Raw genomic sequence first — 23,224 nt, 5'->3', positions numbered from 1 at the left:
GCTCTTACTGCACCAGGACAAATATGTTTACTTTGTTTTCAATGCATTAAGCTTAGGAAAGGAGTGGAGAGAGTCTAAGAGCCATAGGGCATCTGAGAGTTAGGAGAACAGAATTGTAGACAAGTCAGACAGCCTTGAGAGCTCTGGATTGTGGGGCAGCGTTCACCACGACCATTGTTTTTTTTTTGTTTTTTTTTTTTTAAAGTTCATGGCAGCATTCTGTCAACTGCAGTGGAAGGAGAAAAGAAAAGTGAATGGTCACCAAGGCGAGAGAAGGAGAGAGAAAGAACAAAGCTAGAATCAAACCATGGATCCAGTGGAGCATCTGGTGAAAGCAACAGGTATAGCTATGCATCATGGCAAACATGACCAAGACTATGCATGGGCATGGGCTTGGAGAAGGTGATGCTGGGTCTGTGACCACGAGGTAATACATGGTTGGTGGACAAGATACAACTGATACGCCACAGATGGACAAAAACTAAACTAAGCAATTGGAAGGATTCAGACCTGACAGTTGTAGATGGTTTTTGGTATGTCAGTTGGTAAAGAAAGCATCAGCGAAGGAGAATTGGAGCATGGCCTGTCTAGGGTTAAAGATCTTTAAGCTTTAGAGAGAATGTATAAAAGAAAACTCTTTCTGAAATAATTTATGGAAATGCCGTGCTCCCTTTGAAGGCTCCATGTCACTGTGTGGCACTACGCAGTGTTCTCTTTCTTCACCTGTCAGGCAAAGACCACCTCGAAGAGTCTCACTGCTGATTACTAGTTAATTGTCATTAATAAGTGACAACTGACATTATGGGGGCTTAATGCAGAGAGAACAGAAAAGAGCCGCAGATATTCTAATGAGCTGACTCCTACGTGCCCTCTATTGTTGTCGAAAATGAGGAGCTGTCGTCATTGTTCAGGAGATGGGCTTCGGCTGCTCTGGAAATATTCTCTCTAATTTCTTTATGCATAGATAATTCCTGGTGCTCTGTATTTCTCTCTCTCTCCGACCCCCCTCTCCTTTGAACACACGTTCACACACACACATGGACACACATGGAGACACACATGGGCAAACATGAACACCCATATGGACATGTATACACACACATAAGGCCACATATATATACACACAAAGGCACACATGCACACACACATGGACATACATGTACACACATGTACACACAGGGGCACACATGTATACACATGGGCAAATATGCACACCCATATGGACACACATTCACAAATACACATGGGCACACATGCACACACACATAGACACACATCTAAACATATATGTACACACATGCATGAACACACATGGGCACACATGCATATACACATGGGCACAAACATGGGTAACATGCACATCCATATGAACAGACATGAACACACACACACGGGCACACATGGACACACATGTTAACATGCACACCCATATGGACACACATGAATACACACATGGGCACACATGGACACATGGGAATACATGCACACACACATGGGCACACACATGGGTAAACATGCACACCCATATGGACACACATGAATACACACACGGGCACACATGTACACACATGGACACATGGGTACACATGCACACACACATGGGCACATATGCACACACACATGGGCACACACATGGGTAAACATGCACACCCATATGGACACACATGCCCATATATAAGGGCACACATGCACACACACATGGGCACACATGCATGCACATACATGGCCACACATGTATCCACATGGACATGGATGCACATACACATGGACTCACATGCCCTCCTTTTCAGCCTTTCGTCTGAGCGCATTTTGAAAAGAAGAAAAGAAAGAAAGAGGAAAAAAGAAAGAAAGAAAGAAAGAAAGAAAGAAAGAAAGAGGAAGAAAGAGAGAAAGAAAGAGGGAGGGAGGGAGGGAGGGAGGGAGGAAGGAAGGAAGGAAGGAAGGAAGGAAGGAAGGAAGGGAGGGAGGGAGGTAAGAACAGATGAGAGTTATTCCTGGACAAGGGATCAATGTGCTCCAAAGTGCTTATCTGTATACAACAAGAAGATGGACGAGAGAAGCTGCTGCTTAGCATCACCGTGCTCATTGATTGATATGGGAACGGAGGTTGAGAGGGCCGAAGTGGAGAATGGAGGGTAGGAAGACAGAAGAAAGCAGGGATTAGCAAGCAGAGACAGGACAGTCATGGCTCCAGCACCAAGAGTGGTGACGGGGAACATATGAACACGTCATAGCCAACCTTCCAGAGCGATGCTACTCTTCCCAGCCCTCTGAGCACACAACAAGAGCAATGAAAATCCCCACAGAGTCTTCCAGAAGAGAAGCCAGGGTTGCAGTAATTGTCATTCATCTTTTGTAAACTTTATTCACACAAAATTGGGCTATTAAATCCTTAGTCATAATAACATCCAGAATTATTTTTGCCTGTGTGTGTGTGCACATGCACGTGCATGTATGTGCATGTATCTGTATGTACATGCATCCATGCTATGTGATTTTGGGGAAGAAATTAGGTAAAAAGTATACAGCAGACTCTCCCTCATTGTCTTTAATCTCTTCCATTCCCCATCCTTCTACCTGTATGAGTTTTAGCCTTTAGCTTCCACATGCGAGTTTTACATGGTCTCTCTGTGCCCGGCTTACGTTGCTTACCATAATGCTTTCAGACTTCATCTGGGTCTTCACAAATGACAGGATTTCTCACCTTAAAAAAGCCAAGCAGTATTCCATTTTTTCATATGCATATATGTACTCTGTGTGTGTGTGTGTGTGTGTGTGTGTGTGTGTGTGCGCGCGCACATGTGAAGTCTCTAGAGATAGCTCAATAGGCAAAATGCCTGCCATGCCCGTATGAGGACCGGAGTTGGATTCCCAGAACCCACATAAAACTGCTCATGATAGTGTGTACTTGTCATCCCATGCCGGAAAGGGGAGCAAAATAAGATCTGTAGGGCTTGCTGGCCAGCCAGTCCAGCCTAATTAGTGAGTCCCAGATCCTAGTCTGTTTCAAAAAACCAAAGTGAACAGCCCACAGGGAACAACATCAGTGGCTTAACTATGGCTCCACATGTGCATACATGTGCTGTGCGCACACACAAATGAGTGATATATGAATGTGTGCACACCTGTATACAGTAAACAGACAGGTGATGAATATGCTAGGTAATGTCACTTGTTCTCTCTCCGATGCATACGCGCATCAGAGCATCACATCACCCTTAAATATATACAGTGATCATTTGTCAATTAAAAATAAGTGGAAACAAGAAGATAAGCCCAGCAGAGCCTGCGCGACAGGAGGCTCTCGCTGATTCTCAGTGTTGTGAGAGGAGAGGGCAGGTGTCAGGGTGCGTGTTGCGCTCACTATCAGTTCTAATTCTAAACGGGAGCATGGTATCTGGGCGAAGGCTCAGGCTGACACCAACAGGGAAGAGATGTGTTGTTTTCCGAGTGCCAACACCTCCTAACAACCATTTTCCGTGCTATCAGATCATTTCACACCCGCCGTCCCACCTTCTCTGAAGTCTCATCACACACAGGCAGTTCTGAGCCAGAACCTGAAGCCTGCGCTGGGAAGAGAAAGGCCCTGCTGTCTTAAGACTCAGTTGCTTTGTCCTCCCTATGTGCTCTCCCTGCCTTTGTCTCTTGTCCTGTGGTGGATCTGGAAGACCAGTGGCAGTGAGGTCTGCCTGCCTCCACTTGCAGAATCATTCTTGGCTTGCTAATGAGTCGGGGCAGGCCAGAAAGTTATAGCTCAGGATGACCCTCCTTCTTACAGATCACTGGAGCTAGCCAGCTCCCTCTGCCCACACACGTGTTCTCTTCTCAGCTAAAGAGTGTGGTGCTGTGTATGTCTGATGCTTAGCACCATTGGACACCTATGTGCTTTGAGTGTGAAATGTTGCCTACTGGCTCATGTGTTTGAACACTTGGTTCACAGCTGGTGGTGCTATTTGGGGGGAGGTTATGGAGCCTCTAGGAGGTTGATGGAGTCTTGCTGGAGAACATAGGTAACTGTGGGTAAGCCTTACTACTTTGTAGCCAGCTGTACCTCCTGCCTGCTCTTAACTTACAGATGAGGATTGCAATGTGAGCAGCTGGGCAGGAGAGCTTGTGGAGGAAGTGTGCTGGTCAGGAGGACTTGCTGGCCTTTATAGACTCCAGCCGAAGCATTCTGCCCTTTTTCAGGGATCCAGCTTTTGTCCTTAGGAGTTAGGAACTGACCATTTCTAAGGGGAGCCCACCAAAATAGACAGGGGAACTGGATTCTGCTCTATTTCCACCAAAGTCTCACCAAATCTTGTTAATTTTATCTGGCCCTGGGGTGAATTCAGGCTCCTCCTCATTGGGTTGGTATGGGCCAGGGCCAGGGCCAGGGCCAGGGCCAGGGCCAGGGCCAGGGAAGTCTGTGGCTCCCCCTGGCTTTAGGGGTAAAGCTAGTAGGTGGGAGAGTTGGCATCAGGCAGGGAAGACCATACACTGCTATGGTGCAGCTAGAGGACCTGAGCTGGTGAACCAGGAAAACGATGACCCCATTCTCCAAATGCATTGATCGTTTCCACTGTGGTGTCTTGATGATGTTCCCCTTCTATTCCTGGAAGGTCCTCCATTGTATGTCTTTGTCATTCCGGCCTCACCTTTCTTTGCTCTTTATTTTTAATTCTTGAAATGTATTGGTTGTGCCTCTGATGTGCAAATCTCTCACCCTCTGCGCACCCCCCAGTGTGTGTGTGTGTGTGTGTGTGTGTGTGTGTGCGCGCGTGTGTGCGTGTGTGCGTGCGTGTGTGTGTGTATGTGTGTGTGTGTGTGTGTGTTGTTCCTGAATGTAGGTGCAGGGGTATATTTGCCATATAGGGCATAAGGAGGTTAGAGGACAGCCTTCTGGAACAGGTCCTTCTCACGGTTCTCCTTTGTTTGAGGTAGGGTCCATTGCTACTTTATAGCCAGGCTTCTGGAGACTGTCCTGTCTCTGTCTCCCATCTTCCCTTTCGATGGACAGGAATCGCAGATATGGACATCACTGCATCCAGTTAGGTTTTCATGGTTTCTGAGGATCAGAGCTCATGTCAGCAGTCTTGTATGTCAAGGCTTCCAGCTGTTGAGTGGTCTCCCGAGCCCCCTGCCTCTCTGTCACTTGTCTGCAGTTGGGTGTCTCAGCTCTTTGAGTCATTTCTAATCTTGGCTTGTCATCTACTGTAGTTTTTGTCACTTTTTCTACAGTCTGCCACCTGGTCACCGAGGTCTGCTCATGAAAATCTTCTCATGCACTTTTTGTTCTTTAATTAGCATGAATATAGATTTTGTTCATTACAAAGCAACCTTCAGTGTCCATTCTCCATGGAGGGGATGTCATGCTCCAAACCACGCTGCTGTCACATCCAGCAATGGATGCTGAGAGCCACTTCCGGTGACAACAGACCCATAGTCTGCAGCATCATAACTTTGGACGTCACATCACTGCTTCACAGCAGAGTGAAGACTCCTCCTTCTTTCTGTTGCTCTTCTATGGTATTTGCTTGGCACTAAGGCACACACAACTGCCACAGGCATAGCGGCAATCAATAGCCTTCTACTGACTACAGGTTCTGTAGGGTCCCTTTGCTCATAGGCTCAGCAGGTGCACCTACACCTCTGAAGCATATGATGTCAATGAGAGATCCTGTCTCAAAAAATAAGGAGGGTGGCACCTGAGGAATGACATCTGGGGTTGACCTCTTCCCTTCACACATATGTACATACACACATGCTCTTACATACAGGATACAGACACATGCATACACACACACACACACACAAGCACACACAGATAAATAAGGGGCTACTAAACATCCACTGTGAAGTTATTTCCAGACTTTAGATCTTACAAGTTACAGATGCCTCTTCCATGTTGGTAATTGTTGGTTTGCCAAACAGTTATAATTATAATATAACTATACTCCAACTAAATAAATGAGAGACTGTTGAATCGTTAGCAGTCTAGGAATTCCTAGAATACTTTGATAGAAGCCATCTAGCTGATGTGATAACTCAGCGGTGGCAGTCTCAACTATATCTGTGGTGTTCCTTAACTGTGGCTTGGATGCTAGCGTGGCTAAGTCAGAGCTCATCATCCAGGGTTCTCCTGGTACCACATGTGCCCGCCAAACCTGGGTGAGACATTGTCTCACATGTCCCTGAAATGTCACATCCAAGTGTGACCCTCACCAGGATCTGACTGCTGCATCGTCTAGAGGCCCCAAGCAGGGGGAGTTATTTGTTCGATGTTATTATTTCTGCCAGTGGAGGAAGGTAAGGGTAAGCTTTCCTTTGTGTAGACACTGATTTTTGTCAAGATATTGTAAAAGTGTTCATTTGGGGAGGTGGGATTGAAGTGGGACCGGGAAGGAGGCAGGCGCGTGCGGGGCGGGCTGCGGGAACGCTTCAAAGCTCACCCTTCCCTTCCCTCTGCTCTTGGCTGGTGTTTTGATTAGTTTGTCCCTTAGGCTATCATTAGTGTCTTTTAGGGGAAAGTACTCAGTCCATAAATATGAAAATAAGCCCATAATTGACCCTTGGACCGAATTTGTTTCCATTAGGTTTTGCTGTTGAAAGAGGCGACTGTTGCAGAGCGACATGCTTGTGAAATAAGCGGACAGTGGGGTGCCTGGAGCAGCTGATGACAAAGGCACGGGAAGGAAGGGGGAAAAGAGCGGGAGGAGATGGAAAGGAGGCATTGCTTCCAGCTGGAGGCATAATCCGGTACAAGTGAATGGAGCGTGCCTAGAGAACGTCTTCACGAGTAACTAATTGGATGTCCGTGGCAGAGCAACCATACGAGGCCAACATCATCGTCCACGCGCGTAAGTAGGATCCCATCTAGGTGTACCTGTAGAAGGCCAATGTAGCAATGAAGTTGCTCAGTGGAAGATGCAAGCTAATGGTAACACAGGAAGGCGGAGGGCAAAGGAAGCACCGGGCACAGGGTTACCCGCCCCACTTTCAGGGTCTCCTGGGGACCCTACTGGGATGAGATCAAGTTCTCTTCTCTCCAGGGACCAGGCACACTGTGGCATCTGTGTGGGCACCACAGGCTGGACTGCAATGCTCCAGTTGTTGCTTTGGTTCTGGGTCTGGCTGCAGAGTCCTGCTGCCCACTAGAAAGTGCATCTCCTCCCGTTATCATCTTTTTCTCACCCAGGAATCCCTATTTCTGAATGAGAACACATGGCCTCACAGTTATTAATACTGTTATTAATACTGCAGCATTAGGGTGATGCTGAGCTTGCATGAGAACTCGGAAGGAAAGACACAATTGGCTCAGAGTACTGGGGGCAGAAAGTCTGGCATCTGAAGTCCATGCCCTTCCCAGAAAGATTCATGGTAGGTTTAGAATCCATGGGGAGGCTGGCTGGAGAGGGACCCATCAGGAATCTGGCAGGGCCTCAGGGATGCTCTGCTAGGGAGACCAGCTGGAGTTCCTCCCCAGAGTCTGCCAGTTCCTCGCTCCCCAGACAGGCTCTGCTCAGCAGTTCTCAGGGATGCAGGGCACTGCTGATGCTCTGTCATATGGAAGATGTCTCCTACCTGCTGATGAGGGATGCAAGACAAAGGGAGAAGATGTCCTCAGGACAAGAGGAGTCTTTCTTCTTCCCAAACCCAACCCTCCCTCCTCCCGTTATTTTTTTTCTTTCTCTGCTCTTCAGAACCATCTTTATATAAAAGTATTTCATTGTGCTTCAAATCTGATGTGTTGCAGTAGGTGGTTAACGCTGCTCATAATGCTCCAGAGGCCGCGGAGAGAGTTCCTCGCTACTTGCCCCAGTGTTCTGGATTCCCAAATGAAACACACTTGCACACACACACACACACACACACACAGAGAGAGAGAGAGAGAGAGAGAGAGAGAGAGAGAGTCTTATATTTAATATGCCTTAATCAGCTCAATGGTTGGGCCACCCCAAACATCCACATGTCTAACACCTCCCCTCCGATATTCCTGAGTTATTACTTACTAAAATTTATATTCCATTCTTGTTGCCCTAGACCCAGTGTGGAGGTGGGGTGGGAGGTGGTGGTGGTGGTGGTGGTGGAGGTGGGGTGGGTGGGTGGGTGGTGGTGGTGATTGGAGCCGCTCTTCCCTGGCTCTTACATGATGGCTATGCTCTCTTTTCTGCACCCCACAGGCCTAGTCCTTCCTTTCCCAGAAAGGTGATTCTCAATTCTCCTTTCTCTCTGTCCCCTTGCCCACAAGTTCTAAAGTCCCTCCTCTGTTTCCCTGCCCAACCATTGGCCGATGACAACTTTATCTACCCATTGAAATCAACTGGGAGCAGAGACCTTCAGCATCTTACATGCAGATTTCTGCACAATCTTGAGGGACCCAAAATTAAGATCATACAAGTGTTAAGCCAAATCCACAGCACTGATTCCCTAAGGAATCTGGCTTGATGATCAAATCTCATCAAGGCAGTGTTTGAAACTGTGTTCCCCAGACCAGTCATTGCCCAGGAGAGGGGGCTGGCAATACATAAGCCAGGAGACTGTTTTCTGGCCAAATGGCTTTAGAAATCACTAGGCTAAAGAGGCCTTCTTTGTAGCAGGCTTTAATGGTGACTTCTAAGTAAAGACTATGAACTATCATATTTGGCTAAGGTTTTATTTATTTGTTTTGTGGCAAGATTTTTTATATGTAGTATAACTGTTATAGTTTCAATTCTGTTGTTGTAATAAACTATGACAAAAGGCAACTCAAGAGAGAAAGGGTTTATTTTAGTTCACAAATCTAGGTTACAGTCCATCATAGCAGGGATTCGAGGTGGTAGGGACTCTCACAACGTTTAGTCAGATCATATTACAGATTAGCAGAGAAGTGGATGCATGCATGCATGTATGCTTGCTTGCTTGTACTCAGATTGCTTTTACCACTCTTAAGAGAGTCATACATCTGCACACCACCTAGGGAATGAAGTTGCCCACAGTGGGCTAGAGAAAAATCCATCCTCTAGCTATGCATACAGGCAAATCAAATGCAGACAATCAATCGCTCATTAAGACTCCCTTCCCAGGTGATTCTAGTTAGGTTGTATCAACTTGCCAATCCAAAACAAGTATCACAGTAACACATAACACTTAATCATTTTAAAGCATGCAGTTCAATGACATCAAGTTTATGTATAGGGATATATTATCATTACCACCTTCCAGTTTTGGAACCTTCCCAACTTCCTAAACAGATGCTTTCTACCTACCGAATACTAACTCCCTGTCAACTCGCACTTTACTTTTTATGTGAATGATTTTGGCCATGCTAGGTGACTTTTATATTGTTAGCTATAATGGAAGCATACTTAGAATAATGTCCTAACGGCTCATTATGTTGTGGTATATAATAAAATTTCTACCTTTCTAGGACCAATTGACACATACAGTGTGCGTGTCACACACACACACACACACACACACACACACAGTGGTGTGTTTATTCATTCAGTGCAGATGTAGATTGCTCCTATATTTTGGATAGTATGGCTAAAGCTTTTGTGAATATTGGTGTACACATGACTATTTGAGTTCTGAAATCTAATTTCTTTGGATATAAACTTAGAGTGGAACTTTTTGAGGAGCCAACAAAGCATTGTCCATCATGGCTATATGTTCTGTGCAGTCCTGAGAGTGATCTATGATGGATACACTTTTAGTTTTGAATGAGTGAGCAAGTTCATTAGGTATATAGGAAGCCAAAGTAAAAGAATATATAGTCAGTCAGACAGACAGACAGCAAAATGTCATTATGTTCTTAAAATATTCAAGAAAAATTGGGGCTAGATAAACTGTTCAGTGGTTAGGAATACTTGTTGCTCTTGCAGAGAACCTAGGTTTGGTTCCCAGCACCAACATTGTGACTTATGATCATTTGTAACTCCAGTTTCATGGAGTCAGACTTCTCTATCAGTTTCCCAGGGCATAAAGTATGAATATGATGTACAGACATGCATGTAGGAAAAACACTCATAAATTATATCTGAAAAAATTCCAGCAGAAACTGCCTCAGTTAGGGTTTTATTGCTGTGCATAGATACCATGACCAAGGCAACTCTTATAAGGACAACATTTAATTGGGGCTGGCTTATAGGTTCAGAGGTTCAGTCCACTATCATCAAGGCGAGAGACCATGGCAACATCCAGGCAGGCATAGTTCAAGCTAAGAGTTCATCTGAAGGCTGCTAGTGGAAGACTGACTTCCAGGCAGCTAGGATGATTGTCTTAAAGTCCACACCCACAGTGACACACCTACTCTAACAGGGCCACACCTTCTCATAGTGCCACTTCCTTGGCAGAGCATAAACAAACTTCCACATTCCACTCCTTGGCCCCCATAGGCTTGTTCAAACATATGAGTCTATGGGGTGGGGGGGGGCAATACCTAAACATAGCATAATGCAAAAATACATTTAGTCCAACTTCAAAGGTCCCCATAGTCTATAGCAGTCTCAACAATGTTAAAAGTCGAAAGTTCAAAGTCTCTTCTGAGATTCATCCAATCACTTAACTGGAAGCCCCAAAGCAAGACAGGAAACCAGCTAGACAGACAAGCTCTGCATGTCCATGTCTGATGTCAAAGCAGTCTTCAGATCTTCACTCCTTTTTCATCTGCACTGACTGCAACAAACTTCTTTCTGATGGGATGGTTCCACTCCCTGTTAGCAGTTTTCTTCAGCAGATAGCCAATGGCTCTAGCATCTTGAACATCTTGGGGTCTCCAAGGCAGCTTCTTGTTTCAATGTCTGGGATACACACATGATCTTCTGTCTTACTCAGGGTTTGTATTCCTGCACAAAACATCATGACCAAGAATCAATCTGGGGAGGAAAGGATTTATTCAGCTTATACCTCCACACTGCTGTTCATCACCAAAGTAAGTCAGGACAGGAATTCATATAGGGCAGGAAGCTGGAGGCAAGAGTTGTTGCAGAGGCCATGGAGGGATGCTGCTTACTGGCTTGCTTCTCTTGGCTTGCTCAGCTTGCTTTCTTACAGAAGCCAGTACTACCAGCCCAGGGATGGCACCACCCACAACGGGCCCTCCCACCCTTGATAACCAAATGCCTCCATGAGATCCAGCTGTAAGGCATTTTCTCAAGGGAGGCTCCTTTCTTTGTGATAACTCCAGTTTGTGTCAAATTGATACACAAAACCAGTAAGCAGAGAAACGGCGAGGAAGCCCTGTGAAGGAGAGTCTGATATCCAGCAGACAGGGACTAGGGAAGCCTCATTCAAGCTGCCAGCTGGAGCCCTGATGAGGCTTCCTCCCCATGCTGAGCTCATCTTGGCTGGGCTTCCAGTTTTGCTTTCCCACTGCAGGCATGGTTTACCATCTAGCTACTTTGACTCTTGCTACGTTTGCTGTTCGCTTTCTTCACTGTCATAGACTTTGGGGGTAACCTATCTCCACACAGGAGGTCTTAGGGGATACCTAGGGTCTGCAATGAGGTAGCCAACCCTACTTCTGGAGTCAGTTATTCAGTGAGCTCAAACAACATGTGATAATCTACCAATATCATTAATATCACACTATACCATCCACACTCATCAGTAGTCCACAGGGATTCCAACTTCTCCTTATCTTCATGAACACCTGTAATTGTTCGTTGCTTTCTTTCATTCATGGCTATGTAAGTGGGTAGGAGGCATAGCTCATGGTGGCTGTGCTTTGCCTTCCCTGAGGATTGATGATGCTGGCCACATTTTCATCATTACATTTTCTCTCAGGAAATGTTTGCTCATGTCTTCTATCTAAGATCCACCGCCAGGTCCATTGTCTACAAACACTCTCTACAATTTTTCTTCTAAGAGTTCTGTAGTTTTCACTCTGATGTGTACGTGTGTGGCTCACCTTGAGTTAATTTTTATATGACGTATGGCAAAGGTTAATTTCTTCTAGACAGCACATGGCCTCCTACTGGTCTTATGCCACACACTGGAGGAAGTGACCTATTGTTCTCTTTGAGTGGAGTTGGAATCACTGTCAAAGTCTTCTGGGAATCGCATGAAACTTTATTCAAGTCCATTGATCAATATATTTGTCCCCATGGTAGTGCTACACTAGATCTCTGTAGAAAATTTGGAATAAAAAAGGAGAACGTTCCAGCTGTGTCTTGATTTTTAAAATTAGCAAACATTCCCTGACCCTGGACTTATTGATCTCTTATAGCTTCTAAAATTCAACTTCAAGGGTATTTTTTCAGCTTAGCTATAATTTATTATTCAATAGTTTTAAAGAAAACCATTTATCTATTTCCATTCAGGTTTAACAGTTCAATATAATAAAATAGTAGTTGAGACAGTTTAAGATGTAGAAAATTGAAATTTTATGCTCGTCTCGGAAAACTCATTGCTATGTAAGAAGCAGAGTCCCCTTACCTCCCTGAAATGTACTAATCTAACTCTCATGTGCCTCACCTTTCCCCTCCCCAGTCACCAGGGAAGATGGCAGCCTGAGAAGGATGTTGTGACAGTTAGTGAAATGGAATCCCCAAAATGCTCGAATGAAAGAAAACTGTCGTCTGCATTCAAGTAAAAGCTCTGGGACAACTCCTGAACAGGTCCCACACGAGCGATCCAGATCACTCCATGGAGTATATGAAACGATATGTAGCCCCTGTCTCTGGAAATTCTGAGATTATCTGAAACCCGAGAAAAGCACCCCTGTCTTCAGTTGTTCATTACAACGAAGCTCACCTTGGCCGAGAGCGGAAGGAAACTCTGAACTGTCCATCAGTGGATGGATGGATAAAGACTGTGGTATGCATATGGCACCGGGTGCCATTCACACACACACACACATACACACACGAGAGAGAGAGAGAGAGAGAGAGAGAGAATATCTATCCTGGCATTTGTGACAACATGGTTGGAACTGGAGATAACTGTGCTTAATGAAAGATGCCAGGCACAGAGAATCAAGCAGCCGGCCATTGCAATTACAAAGTCCGAGAAAACTGACCTCACTGAAGTTGAGAGTCGAATGGTAGATACTGAAGGTTGGTATCAAAGAGAAGGGGCTGGCAAAGGGTTGAGTGATGGGTATTAAGTTACAGTTAGAAAAGAGTAAGGCATTCTAGAGTACTCCTGTACAGTAGGGTGATTGCTGTGGAGAACAGCAATGCACGGCACATGCTTCACAAAGGTAAAATAAAGGATTTGAAAGTTATCACCATAAAAACATTACTTAAAAAGATAAATAGATTTGGCTTGATTTCAGTGGTTCAATAAATATAATATATATAAAATATATAATATTTTATATAATATATATAAAATCTTATATATGACTCTATAAATATATACTTTTTAACCTGTCAGTTTGAAAACAAATTTAAATTAAGCCAGGTATTTTGACACATGTGTAACCCTACTGCTTTGAATGCTGAAGCTGAAGGACCTTGAAGTTCTGGGGCTCACTAGAGTGGGATGAGGGATTTTTTTTTTTTTATACTCTGTGACTTCTGTGTGTGACAGAGTCCGTTAGTTACATTTTTCTCGTTGCTCAGATCACTGTTCCTCTCTCAGTGTCTGGATGTGCAATATTCAAGAGAGGGGTGAGTGCTGAGAGGGTTTGTTTTAGTTTTATAGAATTGTCTTGAGGGCTACAGGTTCAATGCCTAAGCTTTTGACAGTGCACTGCTATGTGTGTGAACAGACACTAGGCAAGGGTCAGCACACCCCTCGCTGGTCCTCTGAGTCTCTGCAGCCTTCTGGTGTGGCTCTCCAAGTTATAAACTCAAGGTTAGGGAGCCTGGTGAGGTTCTTGGTTCCTTGTAGTTTCTATGCAGAAGAAGCTATGGTTTTTAAAGCACAAAATTCCATAGAGTTTATTATTTGTTTGTGTACGTGACATACATGTTCCTGTTGTCATTAGCATATGTGTGTATAGGTTTGCATATGTGTGTATAGGTTTGCATGCACACATACTGGCAAATGTGTGGTAGCCAGATTGACTCCCATGGCAAGACTTATCATAGCATGCTCCTTCCATATGTCAGGTGTTATGCATTAATTATAATATATTCCTTGGGCCATGACCTGGCCTCGGGATTAAGAATTTTCCAGCTTTAACAGGATTGATCTAAAAACATATCACCAGTGGAAAGACAATGAAAAGATTGTTTGAGAAATAGACTTCTGCTTATGTTCAATGCCCCCTCCATGGGACCATTGCCAAGTATTGGTGGTTAGAGACATTTAGAGTATGAACACCTGTGTGCATGCATGCATATGTGAGCACACACATACTCACATGTATGCACAAAGGCATGCACACACATAATTTATTCTCAACAAGGAGTTCCCAGTGGAAGGGGAACATACAATCTCTATTAACAATAATAAGAAGAACTATGTGAGAAACTCCAATCCCAGTCTTGGAAGTTCACCCCCAGGCCCACATAAATTTGAGTGGTTGACCATTTGAAATGTTCTTTTATAGGTAATAAAGGCAGAAACAAGCAGCAACATGTTTTCTAAACCTGGCCACCCACTGGGATCTGTCTTCATAAGTCTTCAGATTTTCTTTCTTGAGTCCAAATGCAGTGTACACTTCGATGCCAAGGGGTAGTGGCCTTCACAGCTCAGTCCCAGGTTCAGACAGTCCTACTAGGAATCCTCTTTCTAGATGCTTTGATTAGCAGTCCTCAAGCTGACCAATGAAGCTAATTCTATTCTTTATTTCTGTAACTTGTATAGCATTTATAGACTAGCATGTGAAAATGAGAATCCATGATGCAAATAGTCTTTTATCCAAACTCAATCCAACACTACCACTCACAGTGAGTTCACACATGCAATCACAGGTCTTCACAGGTGTTCACACATGCACTCACAGGTGTTCACACATGCAATCACAGGTGTTCACACATGCAATCACAGGTGTTCACACATGTACTCGAAGGTGTTCACACATGCACTCACAGGTGTTCACACATGTATTCACAGGTGTTCACACATGCACATGCAGGCGTTCTCACATGTGTTCACAGGACTTCACACAGGTACATATAGGTGTTCACACATGTATTCACAATGCATTCATAGGTGTTCACACATGCACACATTTGCATGTGCACTGGCAGACTCCTGCACTCTCATCTCTATGGATACATCTAATTATAAGAAGATGGTGGGTGGGCTTGTCCAGTAATATGCAGATTAGATAATTGGTTGATTTCCCTTAAACAGCTCTATTGAAATACAGATAACTAAGAAGACTACACATATTAAAAAGCTCTGGACATATTCATACACTTTGACTTCATCACCAATACAGGTAAGACACAGGCACATCCCAGAATTTTCTGTACGTTTCATATTTTTTTCTATGACAGAAACACTTAACATGAAATCAACCCTGTTAGCAAATTTTGAAGCACACAACTGTCTACATTATTAGCCTCTACTATGCCCTCAAGCACTTGGATTTAAAAAATATGTTTCTGGAACTTATTTATTCACTCATTTATTTATTTCTCTATATTGCTGTGAGATATGTTCTGTTTTCATCAGTCATATAAATAATTTCTCAATATCTCAGGGCAAACCAAACAAACCTGGCAGTCTGATTGAAGGTCTCCCTTCGGAGACCTACAGGCCAGTGGCATCGGTGTAGAGTGCCCGGGTTCCCAGTGCAGCTTGTGCCTAGGGTCCTCCTCACAGGGGCATAGCGTGGAGCCAGTCTAGGCTTTGGGGGAACTCACCATACTCCTCCCGCTCAGCCTTTGTTTGGGAGGCAGAATAGTCTGCATCTCCATTGTCTTCAGCTTGGCCTTATCAGAATTGGGAGATTCCTCCACGTTCTGGCATATCTGTCTTTTTTCTGTGCCCGAACTCCCACTCAAATACTGCAGCCAGAGTCCCAGACTATTTTTTATAAATATTAGCAGGGCTAAGAAGAAGGATTAGTGAGGTGTATGGAGGGAAATGAGTCTTCTGATTTGTACCTCACTTCTTCCGTGCTTCCTAGCGGCGTCTCGGCTGGGGGAGTTCTCATACAGCTCGAACCAGCCTACTCCTGTTCTCATCATCTCCCCTGTCTTCCCAACAGCCCACAGAACCAGTCCTCCTTCCTGCCTGTCCTCAGCTGAGAGGAATCACGGAGCAGGTGACGGGTGCTCTGCAGGAGAGAGGATGGTTTGAGAAAAGCAACAGGTCACTTGTATCTGCTGATGCCTTCCTTGGTGCCAGGCCCTCTGCATAGAATGTGTGTGAGCATGTATATTTGTGTGTACACAGGAGCACACACACACACACACACACACACACACGGAAGAGAGAAAAGCAGCAGAGGGCCAGCATCACTCTTCTCTGCTTCCTGTTGACTGGCCATGAGGAGACCATGCTTCATGATGCGTTCTCCATCATGAAGGACTTGGGTTTGAGGCCACGAACTAAAATAAACCTTTGCTCCCTTAAGTTACATACATTGAGTGTATTGATTGATAACAAAAAGTAATAGACCGCAGATAGACAATTGACATCCAGCAACACTCTTTCTGAAAGAAGTTATCTCAAACCAAGAGCCCTACAAGTCCCAATCTGCCCTGTGGGACAGCTAAGTGTCAAATCTGTTGATAAGATACAGCACAGCAAACAGGAACACACGAAGACAGAGCCAGTGTTCTAAGCATTGCTAGCACCCTTCCTCATTCTTAAAGCAAGCATTGCCTGTGTCACAGCAGATGTTGCCTTACAAAGTCCCCTCTGAAACTAGACAGATCTGAGAGCAGAGATGCACGCCACAGAGGCTTCTCCTTGTTGATTTGTTGATGTGATGTTCCGCATTGCCTAAGGTTGCATCAAACTTTCTATAAAGCCGATGATGACCATAAACCTCTGATCCTTTTGGCTCTCCTTTCCAAGTGCTGGGTGTACAGGTGTAAGCTACCATGCCCAGGGTTTTACGTAATGCTGCTCATCAAACCCAGCACATTGTAGGTACTTGGGAAGCACTCTACCAAGGTAAGATACGGTCCAAAAGGGTTCTCAGTTTACCTGATTTTGTAATTTGAGGAGATGCTGTGTTTTATCACTACGGGTCTCTTTCTCCTCTCAACCATCTTCCCTTTGCACATCTCAGGTTCCATCACTCATTCAGTGGGCATTCCTTCCTGAGATTCCAAGCAGGAAACCTGTTGTCATGTGCCTCTAGGATCTTTCTTTCTCCAAAGCAAGGATGGGTGATAATGACCCTATGTAACCATCAGTTTCAGGCAATGATGTCTGGCTAAATAATTCATGTGAAGTCTCCTAGACCTGTAAGCACATTGCCCCTTTCATGAAATTCTTAGAACAGTCTACATGGGGGTATTTTTTAACCAATGTCGAGATCTGTAGGGAATATCATGTTAGCTTCTGCATGCATCTGGTACCTCCAGGATTTAGTTATTTATCATGAAAACAAGTCAATATGATGTTGCTTGTATGATTCAGGCTTCTGTATGCACTCTAAAGACATATACACACATATGCATGTGTAGTCATGGCAACGCGTATACATTATACTAGTAGATAAACTTTTCTCCATCCCCAACATCTTGCCGACTAGGCAGCTACTACCTCATTTCATAGATGTGACAGATGAAGATTTACCTTCTCTGCAGTCACTTAGCCCTCTGGACTCTACCCACTCTTGTGCCTGCAGCATTTCCTGGTTCATGTCTCTACATCCGTTCTAATACAGCATCCTTCTGATGTGCCTGTATCTGCCCTCTCCTGTGTCTCTGTGTCTTCCTCTCTACTCATAAAGACATAGAACCTCATTCCAGTAGATCCTAGATTTACTAATTACAGTGGCAACAACTCTATTTTCAAATAAGGCCACAGAGTGAGTGTTGCTATTAGGCCTTCAACAAATAGCTAAGAAGGGAATACTTCAACCTCCAGCAATGATTTCCAAGACATCTAGTTCTGCCAGCTAGTCCCTCACCAGAACAGCCCTTATAGAGCCCCCAAGCTAAACACAGCATGAACAAGACCTGCCATTTTCAAAGCCACTGTGATCAACCAATGTAAATATCAATACACTTTCAGATTTATTTTTGGTTTGTAATTTATATGACATATACTGTACATTGTGTTAAATCCTGACAATTACCCATTAGCTGTACTGTCTCCCCTGAGAAATAAGAGGCAGGCCTACTGTAGTGATGTGTCACCAATGAGGTATTGGGGGGGGGTGAAATTTCTGGGTATCATCCAGGAGAGGAACCTGATGTCCTTTCTTCCCTTTTTCCTTCACGGGAGCTGAGAGGGGAGCCAGGTTCCTCCCAGCAAAGGAAAGCAGCACTGAAGCAAACGGTGGAGCCTGGAAGGGGCGGGGCCCTGCTTCCTGGAGTGCCAAGGGAACGCACAGCTGTCTACTACGCTGGACTATCCACCCGTCCTCTCACTGAGATGGGGATCAGTAGTTTTCCTGTTCAAGCCCTTGATGCCTTATGACACCTCATGGCAGCAGCCTCGCTTGCTCTTTAAGCAATGTGCGTTCCATTGAGAAGCAGAACCTGTTTTCCTCCAGCTTATCTCCTCCTTCCGGCATCTTTCCATTGTTGGGTGTTTCTGTTCTTGCTTTTCGTTTTTCTTACGGCTGCTTCTATGGCTTTAAATAAAAAACAAAACTCCCCTCTACGCTGCCACTCTTCTTCCATCAACCTGGATGCCCGATTTGTAAGATGAATAGACGAAGGCTTCTATTTCGTCCTCTCCATCCTGCTTTCTGTCAGCTGCAACGTCACAAGGTTGCTAACATTTACATTATATCCGACAACCACAAACAAATTTGTTCAGGTGGATTCCCAAAGTTTAAAAGGAAAAGGCTGTGTTTACGCACTGTATAAATAGTGTTCACCGAGGGCCAAGAGAACAAGAGAACCATTTCCTTCTTTGTGGTACAACGAGTGTAAGGTGACACCGGGGCCGCTTGAACCAGGGCAACATCAATTGGATTGTTCAATGATGTCCGTTCCCTAAAATCCAGTGAACTTATTTGCTCACACACACTTAGTATGCGCCGATTTCACATGCCGAGAACGACATTGGGAACTGAGTGGTAAATGGGATTGCTCTGAATCCCTGCCCAGCGAGGTCCCAGTTCACTAAGGAAAGACAGACAGAAACCCAACAAAGCCTGCAAGATGTTGATACAAGCAGTAGGACAGGGAGAGCAGGGAGTCAGACGGTGTGTCCTCGCAAGTGTCCCAAGATTGCAGCCTCACAATCAGAAAAGCCTCCTCGAGCGGAGGGCAGAAGAATAAACCTCACAGCGAAGGTAAGACTGTCAGCCAAGACTGTGCGAGGAGAAACTTCCCAGAGGAAAGTTTTCCAGAGAAAATAGTCATTTCTGTGTCTATGATCAAATACCTTGACAAAAGGCAAATTGGGAAGGCAAGGTTTATTCTTGTGTGCAGTTTCAGAGAAACAGAGTCACAGTGGGGAAGATCCTGGCGGATAACATTTCACCTAGACTCGTTGAAACAGCTAGTCAGGGCAAGAAGTCGGTGAGGCTATCAACTCTCCAAGCCTAAGCTCAGTGACGCACTTCCTCTTGCATGACCCCACCCCCTCAAAGTCTACGTCCCATGACTTGCTTCCCTCCCAATGATGTACTTCCTCTTGCATGGCTCCACCTCCGAAACCTTTCCAAACAGTACAACCAGCTCGGGAACCCATATTCAAGCACACAAGACTTTGGGGGATATTTATATTCAAATCACAACAGGAAGTCAATGAAGCGTGAGGAGGATGTCAGGTCATGAGTGCAAGAAGAGTCTCTGGTCAATCGGTTGTAGGTCCTGAGTTACTGACCAGTTACTAGAACGATGGAGCAGAAAAGGTAGGTCTTACACCTGACCCTGGGCTAAAGAGGGGAATGGTCAAAAATAATCCATGAATTTAGAATACATCACCGAGGCAGGGTAGGGACACATGTCCATGGATGTGAGGAAAATGGTCACCAGAACAGTCCCTGTGGCTTTCTTAGGGCAACACTGCTGTTCTGTTTGCAGTGACTGTCAATTTTTCACTTTTGCTTTCTTGTTTTTCCTCTGGTCTATAATTGCTTTCAATTTTAATCCAGAATCGATGTTCTTCTGATGGGCCTCAAGGGACCCTCTGGTGGAATAAAGACATCATATTTCTCTTTCTGGTTGACAAATATCCGTGGGATTCCTATCTGCACTGAACAGTCAGCCTTTACCAGTCATCTGTGTTTGTGCTCATTTCTATCACTTATTTAAGTGCTATGATTTAACCGTCTGTTTTTAAGTTCACTACAGATTCAGTAAGGATGGCTGCCACCCAGTTTCACATGCTGCTGCCCAGCTAAGTGCCTGGAGATGACTGGTAAGACACGGGTGAGCCTGCAAGAATTCTATTTTCAGTTCACCAGAAAAAAAGATATTTCCTATTTCTTCCCAGTGTAGCATGACCTGTGTCACCATGAAGGGGAGTGGTTTTGATGACCTACAGAATACCTGGCTGTAATTGTGGTGCGTGATGATGATAGCCATCTCTATGGTAACAGAGATGGGGCTGTTAACACTCCATGCAAGAAGGATATGGAAAGGGTCAGAAGGCCCTCATCTGAGGTTCTAGAAATCACTGTTGAGATGCATGTAGTCTAGGCAGAGTACAGTATATAGGCAGTAGAGCTGGCGTGGAGGTCTAGTGGTCCAACTTTCCTGAATTGTACCCATGCCTGGATGAAACTTTTTGGTGATGTGGGCTACCCATGAGTCATTCATGATTCTGTAAATGACTCAAATAAACCCATTGGCTCGCCAAGCTGGACTGACACAGAACTGAGTCTTTTATATGTATCATGTACATCTAGATCTTTATTAATATTTCACAACCCCCAGGGATGGCAGAACACCGAGTAGATCTCCTTTTCTCTCTCCCTCCTTCCTTGTCTCCTTATCCCCCATCTTCTATCCTCCCATTCCCCATCCCTCATTTCCCCCATCCTCCCATCCCCATCCTCCCATCCATCCTCCCATCCTCCCATTCCCTCATCCTCCCATCCCTCCATCCTCCCATCCTCCATCCTCCCATCCCCTCATTCTCCCATCCCTCCATCCTCCCATCCCCTATCCCCTCATCCTCCCATCCCCATCCCCTCATCCTCCCATCTCTCCACCTTCCATCCTCCCATCCCCCATCCTCCCATCCCTCCATCTTCCCATTCCTCACCTCCATCCTCCCATCCCCCATCCTCCCATCCCTCCATCTTCCCATTCCTCACCTCCATCCTCCCATCCCCCATCCTCCCATCCCTCCATCTTCCCATTCCTCACCTCCATCCTCCCATCCCCCATCCTCCCATCCCTCCATTTCTTCATCCTCCCATTCTCCCATTCTCCCATTCTCCCATCCTCCCAGCCCTTCATTTTGCTCACTTTGCTTGGTTTTGCTCTTCTGTGCTTTGCCTTCTGGGACATCAGAAGAGATAGGAGATATAGCCACAAGAACCTGTCTTACCACTGGACCTGGAAGTCCTTTTTGCTGTTTTATCATGTTCTTAATGACGTTGTTCCAACTGTGCCATCTCCCAGAACCCAGACATTGATTTTAAATGTAAGAGGGTCAGTTCTAAACTGCAAATAATAACCAACTCTGTTTGCTTGTCCTGTTTGGCGCTCCCCTGCCTTTCACTGCTGTTCTTCCTTCTTTCCTACAGGGTTTCACTCTCTAGTCTAAACTGGCCTGGAACCCACTGTACTGCCTAGGTTGGCCTTAAACTCAGAGCAATCCTTCTGCCTCACTCGCCCCCGGCTGCTATATCTAGAAAGTGTCAGGGAAGTGATTGGATCTGCCTTTCCCCCCTAACTCCTTAAAAAGAAAACCTATGTGTTCTTCTATGCTGAAAAGTATCAGCCTGGGGCTCTGACGGAACATTTACAATATTTTGATAACAGAATATTCATTAGCAATCAGTTGAGGGAAAGGGTATCAATCACTTGTGTTAGTAAAAAGTTTTTCGAGTTAAGTGTGGTGGCTTAATCGACCTTTCCCGGTTCTGATCGCCGTTCAAACCCACCAGAAACACCAGCAGACGGTTTCTAGAGCTATTTACTTTGTAAATGGAGGTTATTGCTGCCTTAAAAAAATGCAAAATGCGTTGGGGGTAATTGTGAGACATTTGGGATGGGAGAAACTTATTTGGTTGACTTTTAATGGCAAAATATGCTCTTTTCCACTGGGTGCAAGTGTATTATGTTGATGCTGATTGTTCAAGCAGCCCTAAATGGCTTAAAAAAAAAAACCTGGCAAACACTTGTCTAATACCTCCAAGCAGATGGACAGATTTCTAATTAAATCTAAATTTATTCCTTACGTCTCACTTCCTACAAAAAGAGGAAGATCTTGGTACACTTTGACTCTGGAGTGACCCCACCGTCCTCAGCTCATTCACGCCCCAGCAAAGCATCCACTCAAGGAGATTCTCAGACTTCCTGTTCCGATTAGAAACTAAGCTGATCAGCAGTGTTTGCCTTATCATGTCCTGTATGAACTGCATACACTCATTTTATTAGGAGAGTTAGGTTTCTCATCTCTGGAATCAAACACTTGCCAGGACGCATCACAGATGGAGGGATGTCTGCTGACTCATGCTTCCGGAACACAGGCCTTCACAGTGAGGAACACCGTGGCTGCATAGAAACAGAGAACTCGAACCCAGACCCCGCCAGGCTTTAACTTTCAAGGCCTACATCTGGTTGCCCACATCAACCAGCCAAGTCCTGTTCTAAAGGTTCTACAACGTCCCAAACCAGCACTACCAGTTAGGGCCCACACGTTCAAACACATAAGCCCGTGGGAGGCATTTTACATTCAATCTGCACAGATAGCTGCTTTTTAAATTTTTTAAAGTTTGTCAGTAACAAGACTGATTGACATAGTTTTTCCTACTGTTCACCCATGTTGTTATTCTTTCTATTTTAAAAATTTATTTATTTATTTATTTATTTATTTATTTATTTATTTATTTATATGTGTGTGTGCATGTGTGTGTATTTGTGTGTGTGTTTGCACACACACATGTGGGGGTCGGTATACTTATGGAGGGGAGGCCAGACCAACCTGGGGGGACTCAGTTCGCTCCCACTGCGGGGTGGGTCCTAGGCTTTGAACTCAGGTCATCAGGCTTGTTGGCAAGCACCTCCTCGCCTCTTTCTCCTCCCTCCCTCTCTCTTGTGTG

General features: G+C 45.0%; 1 long non-coding RNA gene across 5 annotated transcripts; it reads left to right on the top strand.

Annotated features, from left to right (window-relative positions):
• The first annotated feature begins 209 nt into the window (after window positions 1-209).
• Gm31792 lies at window positions 210-23,224 on the top strand. 5 transcript variants are annotated; one of them, XR_877634.2, is made up of 6 exons: window positions 210-341; window positions 6,576-6,839; window positions 12,454-13,019; window positions 15,214-15,301; window positions 16,076-20,378; window positions 21,704-23,224. It is a non-coding gene; the product is annotated as a predicted gene, 31792 (long non-coding RNA). The 5 variants fall into 5 exon arrangements; XR_877633.2 differs by having other exon boundaries at window positions 15,214-19,858; window positions 20,291-20,378; XR_877635.2 differs by having other exon boundaries at window positions 15,214-20,367; window positions 22,381-23,224.

Source organism: Mus musculus, chromosome 18 (assembly GCF_000001635.26).
Source record: "Mus musculus strain C57BL/6J chromosome 18, GRCm38.p6 C57BL/6J".
NCBI lineage: Eukaryota > Metazoa > Chordata > Mammalia > Rodentia > Muridae > Mus > Mus musculus.
Note: the sequence above shows the minus strand (reverse complement) of the source record. Positions and strands in the feature narration are given on the sequence as shown.